Genomic DNA, 11,274 nt, shown 5'->3' on the forward strand with positions numbered 1-11,274 from the left:
ACCAGGGCTCGACTTAAATTAAGATTTACAAAAGGGTTGTAGACGTAAGCGGTGGCTGATCACGCCTCAGCCCTTAGCGTTGCTTAATACTAACTTACAGATACGCGCGCAGGGGGGGGGGAAGGAGTGTGGGAGGTGACGGGGAATGGGGGGTCGGAAGGGTTGATATGGCGAGGGGAGGGTGGTGTAGAGTGACGGGGAGTGTGTGGTAGACAGGGTTGGTATTGCGAGGGGAGGAGCAGATCGGCGATAGAAGGCAGGCTAACCTGGTTACGTCGACGTGTGTGTGTGGAGGTCTTGAGGTGCGGTGGAGGGTAGCTGGGTGTTCGGTGTGTGTGTGTGTGTCGGTGACTCTCTCTCTTTCTTTCTCTCTCTCTCTCTCTCGCTTTCGCTCTTGGGTTTCGTCTACGCCGGTGTGGCTGCTGCTACGGCCGTGCTCGTACTGAATCTCGCGCTCGGCTCTGCCGAGCGTCGGGGGGCTTCGATGATGTTCGGGTCTTTTCCGACGGGACAGGGCTCACCCGTTCGGCTCTTCCCCGCGGGTTTGGGGTTTGTTGTGACTTGCACTCTAGGTGCAACGTCACAAACATTAAGTAAATACGTGTATCGTTTCGCGATATAACTGCAATTACGTAAATTGTTTTTTTCAACTTACAGAATCCACTCGCTCGATTACTTACAAACTTGACTACGGTCGATGCTTCGTTAATGAGATGAAACGGATACGTTTCAAAATTTCCAACAAATCTGAGAAAAAACTTTTTCGTTTCGAGCTGAGCTCGCATCCAAGTGTTACATTTTCACCCTCGGTTGGATATCTAAACAAACTCGAGACAAAAGACATCACTGCTACTTTTTTGGCAGTGGAGCCGATGGTCCATATCGAGGTAAACCTTTAACTGCGGTAATAATTGTAAGTTTACCTGGAATTCTGCATGCATGCTTACGTCGATGATTCATTTGTGTTGACACACAAAAAACTGTCACGACTTATGAACCATTCGGTACACTATTAGACGCAAATGGAATGCTCAATAAATGAAGTGACACGGATATCTAAAGCGGCAGGTGAAATTTGCTGGGATGATAGACAGAAGAACATCCGGTGGGATACCAGCGAATCGGATGAGTTGACGAAACCGTGGCAAGTGATTAATTCACGGTTTGGAAAAATAAAGATCCTACTTTAATGCTTATGCTTAGTGAGAGAAATTTTATTCAACATTCAAGCACAAATTGCTAAATCTTGTCGAATTATGTGGAAGTTGTATCGATATTGTGTGCGAAAAGCAGACGTACAAGTGTAATTTGGAAAATAATTTACGAATGATGAAAGCTCCGAGCCGCGAATGCTTGAAACTAATGTAATATTATTCGGAGATATTATATGCGGGGTTAAAGCCTACTTACGATATTTCATACGCGTTTAGAGTTATTCAATTAAAAATAGTGGTAATTTTTGTTTGCACGGATGTTGAATTTCACTTCACCATTGTGCTCTGCGGTCGTTTACTGTCCAACAACCGATTATTGAGAACGAAATTATACACAACTGCGACTTAAGTCCGGACCGATATACAGGTGTAGGTATAATAGTTCTAATTTGGACCGCTACGAAATTCTTGCATTGAATACCTACGTATTGTTAGAAAAATTCCTTGTACCTAGTGCCCGGATGTTGGACTTATTCTCTCTCAGTGTTTTGGGAAAATTCTACGTTATAGGCAATTATTGAATGAACATTTGACATACATGTTATGATCTTATATTACCAACAGTGAACAGGTTTTTATGAAAGTAGTGCAACGAATAACGGAGCCAGCAGAATTTCATGTTAAACGAGAGACAAGTGGAACCATTCAAATCATACTGCTCGCCATTGCTGCATACTCAAAATATGATTGTCCAGTTAGAGAAATAAACTTGAAAGACACATTGATGTTCCAGGTAAATATAGCAAAGGCTTGTCTATTAACTAGAGTTTTGAGCCTGGGAAAAATTTGTGTACCCTAGCTTCGCATAGTTTAAGTATCCACGTTATTTCCCGAGCGAAATCGTACAATCAAATGGTATAGTTATCGATGCTTTTCACAATCAGATCACCCTGCTAGGTCTGCGAGTGAGAATACATAGGTTCTTGCCACACCTAAGGTGCCCAATAGGCCTTGTGCGATACGAATCCCCTCGCTTATGCTAGTTTCAAATAAACGTGACATATTCTCCCTCGCGTTCAAGTTCTCCTTATGTATGGTCAGTTTCAAGAAACCTGTTTTGATAAATGTGAATATGTACCTGCAGAGCTGCAAATATACTTTTGAACTGAAGAATTCTGGAGTCGTGGAAATGGCTTATCAGTGGGATATAGACATGGATGCCCAGTATCAATCGAGACTGACCAATTTGGTGCTTCATCAAGTTCTGAATACGTTAGACAATCCCAGCGACCTGCAAGTACAATCCAATATCAAAGAATCAAACGAGGCACTTGACTCGACGGGTCAAAATAATCTCAGCCATTCCAAAATTATACCTACATCTAATACAGGTGAGCTATGTTAATTGTCACTATACGGTCCACTTGATTTCCTTAATCTGCTCTGTTTCTGACCGCAAACATTGTCTGAGTTTGAAAAGTACCGCACGCGGTTTATAGACAGCCCTATCTACGAATGGCAGTCTTCGTGTCAGTGTGCAATAGAGATAATTGTTTGTCCCCTAAGGAGTTTTACATATGGCAGAAGAAGTAGAGTATAAGATGCAAGCCCATCTACAAGGTAGCGATGTCTTCTCTGTAAAGAGTATCACTGTAGAGGATTTGGCTAAAGAAAATCATCTCCCATTCGATATTACGCCGAGAGCCGGGGTCCTCATTCCTGGTGAATCCATACAATGTACATTCGTTTTCTCGCCATTGGATGTATTCGACTATAAGGCGTGTCTATCGTGCAGGTATGCGTGTATTAATATAATATTATACGCTTCGTTGTACTGGAAATCACCGAGTTCAGTCAAATTATCTGTTCACTACAGTTAGAATTTCGGAGATTCAACCCACGAAGCATTATCGTATTATTGCATTATGAAGGTATTATTGACGGCTCCGAGCGATGTATATTCTCTTGGCTAATATTTCATTGTGTACTATTACGGGCAGAGGCATTTCCATCCTCTGCACTAACCAACAGACAAATCGTCTGTATATTTTATTCGTCATCGTGCGAAATGTATTCATTACCATCGCTGGTACATGTTTTCAAGGATAGAAAATCTCGACCCCGGGTTACTGCCCTTGAAGATAACGATAACAGCGCAAAGTCTGTTGCCTTACTACCACTTCGAACTACCCCAAAGTGATTACTTGAATGGCAGCAAACGAGATGTGGACACATTTGGTCCGTTACGAAGCAAAATTGTTTGTCATCCAGTTGATGGAATAAGAGTTGTTGAATTTAAAGTAATCGGATCGGGTCGGAAGCATATGAAGTAAGTACGAGCGTTGTGGCGGGTTTATACGTTATATTGGCCAATTCGATTATACTGAAATTATCATTAGGGTAATGATACATCACACACGAAAAAAAAAACCTAAATCGCAATAGTAGATACACTCGTGAAAAAAATGAACGCTCTCCCACCCGATTTCGGCCAAAGCAAGGTCCAACTTTGGAAAGCTGCAACTTTGCGTAGATCGAAATAGTAGAAGATTGAATATTGAAAAAACGATTTCGCGGCTGAAAATCTTGGCTTGAAGCCCCATATTCCAAATTTAGTCTCTACGCCTTTTTGCCGAGTGATCCTATGTTTAAGTCACTAATGTCAAATTTGTAAAGCGCACCTTCGACTTCCCGCGATCATGCGCGATAAACAGTTTTTATATTTTTTATTTTTCAAGATTCTCATTTTGTCACTCCAAGTTTTCCTTTCAAAATACTTTTATTCAATTTTGTCCGCGGTTTCTTGTCACCAAGATATCCAATATCAAAAGAAATGGAGTCATAGAAACTTTGATCCTACTTAACAGGTTAAAAAACCATTATACAGAAACTTTGAAAAAGAAGATTGAACCTCTGAATGTCGTCCTTCTGAATCTTTGATCAAAAAGTGTCCTCAACGTCAATGGCAATTTTGACAACTTTCCAAAGATGGCCCTTGAAATTCGGTGATCGATATTTAAATTTTCACGCGAGACAGCTTCCGCAAAGGTGGCGAACATCTTTTCTCGTCTTACCATCTTGCAGTACAGAGATTTGGCTTCAGAACGCTTTTTACATTATTCCTACGTTCTTTGTTACCAAAGATATGAAAAACAGCGACTGTACGCTTACCTCCGGTATTACCATTAGCCAAGATTTTTTCAATTGTTACGTAGCATCAAAGTTCTTCAGACACTGTTTACTTTGACATTGGACAGCTTAGTGACAAAAAACCGCAGACAAAATTGAAAAAAAAACATTTCGAAGGGAAAACTCCGAGCTGCAAAACGATTATAGACAAAATCTGAAGAGTGAAGATTAGAACCAAGATTTTCAGCTTCAAATTCGTTTTTTTTTCAATGTTCTACTTGCAATCTACGTAAAGCTATACCATTTCAAAGTTGGACCTTTTCCGCTCAAATACGGCGATAGGGGTAGAGGGGTGAGGGGCGTTAATTTTTTTCACGGGTGTATAATAATGTTATCTTGTCAATGCTAGTTCTTATGTAGAACAAAGTATCATAAATTGTCAAAGAATCAAATCATCTTGGAATAATAAAGTGATCTAGCAACAGTAGATGTGCGCATATGCAGGTATGTATGTATGCATGTAACCTATTATATCAATTCACATGGAACTTTCTCAAAATAAGGATCTTTACTGTTGTACTTACAGAAAGTTTCATATGATTAACCCAACTACGGAGGATTATCATTTTTCATGGCGCAAGCTGACCAAAGATCTAACCGAATGCGCCGATACGGTTTATTATCTCAATTGCGTCGCCCCGGAGGGTATTGCTGAACATGGTAAAAAGACCGAGTTCACCTTTACGTTTCTGGCCGAGGAAGTGGGCATTTACGAATCGTTCTGGATATTTTCAATTGGAAAATTCGAATTGGAAACAACATTCCTGTTTGTGGCTACGGTCACCGAGCCATCTGTACATTTGTCGCCTGGACATTTGACGATTGCGCCTACTGTCGTTGGTAATTTTCAAATACACAGTAAACAAATTCTTGCGTGGTAGATGATAATGCTAGTGGGTCCTACTTGACGTATTCGGTCAGGTCCCATCCACATGAATACGTGTAGTATGTACATGTATGTAGATCGGTATAAGGCAGGAGAGAGTGCTTAACGTACACTGAACTGTTATTGCTCAATGCATAAGCTGCATAATTTTCCAGAAAAATTAAGGATTTTCATTGAAAAGCTAGGAAGATGTACCTACATTTATTTTGCAGTGCTCAAGTTATGTCTCGAGTAATACTTTGCACTGCAATTGTTTGGTACTTTAAAATAAAAAATTTCGATACAGTTTTCACACCACATGGAGAACTCCCCGAAATTCGCAGAACTTTTCCAAGTTTTATGAGGAATCTTACAAGATCATACAAAGCAAGTATCATCGAGAAAACTTGAGTTATATGCGTTTTCATTGCATATAAGAAAAAGTCTCCATTAGCTGGCTAATGATTTTCATTTACATACTTCCGGGTTTCCTGAAAAAATTGAAATGTTATTTGATACCATAAATATCATGGAATCGACGAAAGTGGGTTGTATCATGTGATCATTTTTTACGACATTTTCGAAATAGTTTTCTTCAAAGTTACAATTAGACCTCACGATTTTGAACTCGTAAAATTTCAGCAAGTAAATATTCAAGTCTCCGAAGATCTGTATGACAATTTGATACTAAACTATTGAACGTTAATGTTAATGCTTTACACATGTTTCGGCACCTGCGACGTTTAGGTTTAGACAATAATGATTCGGTGCAGGGACGGATTTGGCACGGGGACATTTTGACGGTGAGACGTTTCGGCACCGCACGTTTGTGCGCGGGATCTGCATTTCTAACAGACTCCAGGGCCAAACATTTTCAAACTCGGTTGAGGTATACCGGGCCGGATTGATTGTCGTACACCCAATCACATACGGAACGGGGGTGAGGGTCCTCCCGCACGTGCCTCCTGGCCAGGTCGTACCATTTCTAATCGACTCCGATAGGACGAAACCTTTTCTCACCGACTGTAGACTTCCGAAACCTTTTCTAACTCTGTTGCGGTATCGCGGCTACCGTTTATTAGTTGTACCTAATCACATCATTCCATATTTTTTTTTATTCTACTTTCTCACCCAGCACTAACGTATTGTCGCTAAATTAAATTAAACTATGATTCGCTCTGAGATTTCATCCATGCGCCTAAATGGCTCGCGCCGAAACGGTAGTGCCGATACGTCTTGCTTTCTCTATTAGGCAACTGACCCGGTTATATGTGAATTACATTTTCTTTCAGGAGAGACGGCGTACGGGTCGATAACCATCTTTAACAGAGAAAACATTCGACTATCATTTCGCATAATTCCAGAAACGCTGTGCACCGAGGATCGAGGTCAGTGTTTGCTTGTCAAGCCGATGTCCGGCACCTTGCAGCCCAACAAGAAACACCGTCTTGAGTAAATAATGATCTCTTATAAACGCGTTAACAGTACAGTACAATTCCCGCCGTTGCACGCTCCCCCGTTGCCTCTTCATTTCGTAGTTAGCGAGCGTGGAGCTGACGCCCAACCCATTGTTGACGCCGAAGCCTAGATTCATACGGGAGGATTAGCCTGTTCCGTAGAAGAGCATGTACCTATTTAATATTCTATATTGCTTAGACCCACCTATAATATACTTCGCGATAAGTGATGAGGTCACCGAATGAAGTTAACCGGACAATCGTACGTGCTTTTGAGAGGTAGGTATAATAAACTTCCGCACAAACACTGGTTCGCGCGGAGCGCTGAAACGACAATGATTTGAAATCTATCGTCCTGCCTCAACGCGGATCTCTTTGCGCCACCTGTTACGTGACGTCATGCACCACGAGGATTGGTAACAATCGATTGTAAATCAATTTTTCCTACTGCGCAATCTGACGCGCACCTGACGGGACGTTTAGACACAGTGCTTATCGATAAATCGTAATTTCGTCGATTGCGCAAATCCTCGGCGATCCGGTGCTGAACGGGGTGAGGTGCTTTCTCGTCCCTGGTTGAATCGCCGAATTTCCCGACGAGCAGCGCGCGAAGAGAAAGGCCGCCAAGGCGGGGAGACGCTGCGGTTCGCCGTCCGCCAGCGGGATTATCTTCCACCATGGATTCCCTCGCTACGGCAATTCTCGTCGGCTCCGCTTTCGCCTTCTCAATATCCTTGTTTCGAAATTGGTGCCACTTCACTACTCCCTAATTCCTTGCTTGACGTTGTAGAAACTCTAATGAAAAAAGAAGCAAAAAAACCTGAAATAAATGCTATTTGACACGCCTATCGCGTAAATCGTTCCTTCGCGGAATTCCGGATGAATGACTCCCGTTCTGGCGCTCTTTTCGTAATTGACCGTAATTAATTTGACCAAAAATGAAAATTTTAGGTTTCGCCCAAGGTTCAGGGGACTCATTGTAACTTGCATTCGTAATGCCACGTTACAGTACGTAGGTACTCGTATGTATGTATGTGATCAAGTTTTTTGTCCAACGATATCTCGAGAACGAGTTACCGTATTTCAATTATTTTAGTTTCACGGTTTGTTCAAATTCAGAACTGACGCGAGTTTGGCTTTGATCGGTTCAGTATTTTCGAATCATTTCAATAATATTTAAATTCCAAAAAATTGAATATAAAATCTCGAGAATGGATGGATGGATTTGAATGAAAATTGGAATAACAAGGTTCACTGAACCGTTAATCACGAATGCAACGTCGGATTTGTAAGATTTAATTTTGGCATATTCAATATGCTGAAAAAAAAACTATAAATATTTAGATTCTTATGGAAATTGGCACTCGAAGGTTTGTTGGGCGACTTATCATGAATCTGCGATCAGATTCGCAAAATCCAAAATGGCAAATCCAATATAGTTGTTAAAAAAAAATTTAAGAATGTTCGGATTATAGTAGAAATCACTACGTGGAGGTTTTTTGGATCGCTGCTAGCGAATCCAAGGGCAGATATCCAAAATTTGTAATTGTAGATCAATTATAGTGGTGAAAAAAAATGTCATATTTTCGTCTAGCATGGTAGCTGAGATCTTTTAAATCGTTAATCACGAATCTGAATTTTTAGTTCCAAATTCGAAATGGAAGTTAATATCTTTTTTTTCTGTGAACTTGGAACCTTCTGTGTTAAAACGGGAAATTCGAGGATTGGCCCACGGTCAGCATAAAGCCGCGTTGTCTTGGTTCTGACGGCCAACTCAGTCTATTGACATTTACTTTTGACTTCAGTTTGTGTTCAGCAGGTTGAAATATGTAGGAAACGATGCGTCTCTACTTTAGCACAACACATTTTTTTTTTGTGGGCTCACGTACTTTTCACCTCTTTCACACGGATACTAGGTAAAAAAAATGAGACTTTCGACGACCTAATCACGTTATTATTATGATTCAACCGCACCAAATTGTTTCGGCCACATATTTTTCAAATTGAAGCTGACAAATGTCATAATTTTTACCTTCGATGATCTATAGTGCATTTATCGAACACACAAATCTTAAAGATCGATTAGCTTGTAGAAAAATCGACATAAGATTCTGAAAGTTTGTGCGCGCGTCCAGAAGAAAGTTTGAAAAAAAAGATTTGGATTTTTTTTTGATAATTCGAAATTTCTTGTAGACGAACGAGATCTGAATGATTCTCAGTACGCCTTTGATTGGATTCGGATATTTTTCTAGTATCAGACAGCAGACACATAAGTTTTTTCAAAAGCTTAGCTCTCCTACGAGGAAGATTTTTTTTTTTTTTTTTGGTAGCCAATTATAATGTCCTATCACTCTACTCGGCTTCAGATCGAGACGGCAATGCACTGTGCTGGAGGATACGGTATAATCCAAGCTTGCTGGTCAATATACTAACAATAAGAGTATTAAATACCTATGTGTGGAAGAAGGGACCAGTCACACGGTCTTGCTCTTGATTTTGGTCATCTCACTGTCGCGTGATAATTTGGTTGTAGATGCGTCAATAATTCTTATGAGGGACTCCTTGCAACGGCGGAAGCTGTACTGTAAATTTACACCTATGGAGGGGGGGAGGGGTGCATTCTGACCGATTCGAGGCCACCCGTGTCATTTACTACGCAGGTTGAACATAAATGGGAGCAGATGACACAGGCGGCCGGGCTAGGGTCGGTCAGAATCCACTTCCGTATAGATATACATGGAAATACTGATACGCTACATCATAGTGATCCTTGCAATACTTTTCAATAGAAAAACATAATTTGTAATTTTCTGCACCCGGTGTCAATGCAGACAATATTTAGTGGCCGTGATTTCTCCTCCCAAATTGCCTATCAGATACGTCCACCGTAACCCTAGATCTAGAGCGAATCATTTCCAACGTATTCTTTTCAAAGGCGTGAGATTCACTTCGAAAAAGTATAATTCAGCCTCTGCGTGCAACAGCAACTTAACGTGAGTTAAGCTTTGGACAACGAAGTAGTAAAAATTATGACCTTATGGACGTTGTTGTGATAACGAAGGTTACGACAATTTTGTCAAAACAAAAATCTGTTGATTTTTACATTAAAACACCTGTACATCGGTTAACGAATACTTTATTCATGCTTCATTGTCCAAAACTTGACTCAAGTCAAGTTGTCGCTGCACGCAGGGGCTCAAATAAGTCAACAATCAATTTCCAATGGCGATCAATGTTTACAAAATTACTACTACTTATCTATCTCAAGTGCTTATTCAAGGTCAATTATTAAAAATATACCTTCGTCAATATTTGTAATGAATTGCTGATCGTGCGGAAAGTGATATCAATTGCGCTATGACTACCGCTGAGTCTACAAATAATCAACATTTTGTAATCATAGAACACTTGTCACTACAGGATTCAATTTGAACCCAGTTTTGCTGGCGAATTCGAGTTTTCCATCCATTGTCACATTGAAAAACTCAAGAATCTACTGGTTACACTTGTCACTGTTAAAACCTTACAAAATTGAACCGTATCATTTGTAAATGAAAATAATAAGACATACATGTTCATTTGCCTAGACTTGTTATCTGAGAGTTGTATTTGAATAACACGAGTGATAGTAAAATAATTTCGATTATTGCAGTATGTCGTCTATTCATTTTATCAATGGATGCATTGGATTCATTATGCAGATTTCATATCATCAGGTTGAAAAAGTCTTTAAGCAAGAACACGACCGGTACCGTCGAATTCTTCTAATTTGCATCCCTCTCTCTTTTAATTACAAATGATGCACACCGACTGAAGAATTTTGTGTGATTACGAGCACCGTGATCTTTTTTAATAGAATCTTAGCAGGTTGTAAGTCTCATGTCGAACTACACATGTGGACGCTTTGAACTTCAACTTAAGGGGGGAGCCTGCTTTAAAGGCTTCAAAAATCGATTTTTTTTTTTTTTTTGCACAAACATCTTTCTAAACTGTCCAAGAATGTGTACCTAAAATTTCAGCAGCAAATTCGAAATATTTTCGGAACTACAGAAGACATAGTGAGCAAGCGTCGAGCAGGTATACGAGCGGTTTTTTGAAGTTTTTTGAAGTTTTGAACCAGTTTTTTGAAGAGTCTGAAAGGCAACTCTATGGATCAGGAATCGCTGATTAGCATATCAATGCGGTAAGTTCAAGAAAATTACGATTTTTTTCATACCAAAACTTTGACGCGCGATTTCTCGGTTTTTCATTTTTACGATGTTTCCTAATTGGCGGGAAAGATAGGGAAAAAATTAAACGTCCTACCGAAACGAGACAAAATGGATTGTATTCGGGATTAAATTATCTTCTAGGTGAACCTAAAAAACCTTAAGAAAGTTAAGATTAACCCACTTTTCAAACAATCTAATGTGAACTTTTCTTTCAATTTGAGAAAAATTGTTGAACCTTACACTTTTTGTTGAGTTTTCTTGGTTTAACTAGAAGCTATACTATTGAAAAATGAAATTTTTGGAGTTTAAACTTGAGGCGTTATAGAAAGAGACAAACATATATATTGAACGTGCAAAAGAATGAGATTGAATACATTACACAGCGTATCCTATACTCG

Source organism: Neodiprion fabricii, chromosome 1 (genome assembly GCF_021155785.1).
Source record: "Neodiprion fabricii isolate iyNeoFabr1 chromosome 1, iyNeoFabr1.1, whole genome shotgun sequence".
NCBI classification, from domain to species: domain Eukaryota; kingdom Metazoa; phylum Arthropoda; class Insecta; order Hymenoptera; family Diprionidae; genus Neodiprion; species Neodiprion fabricii.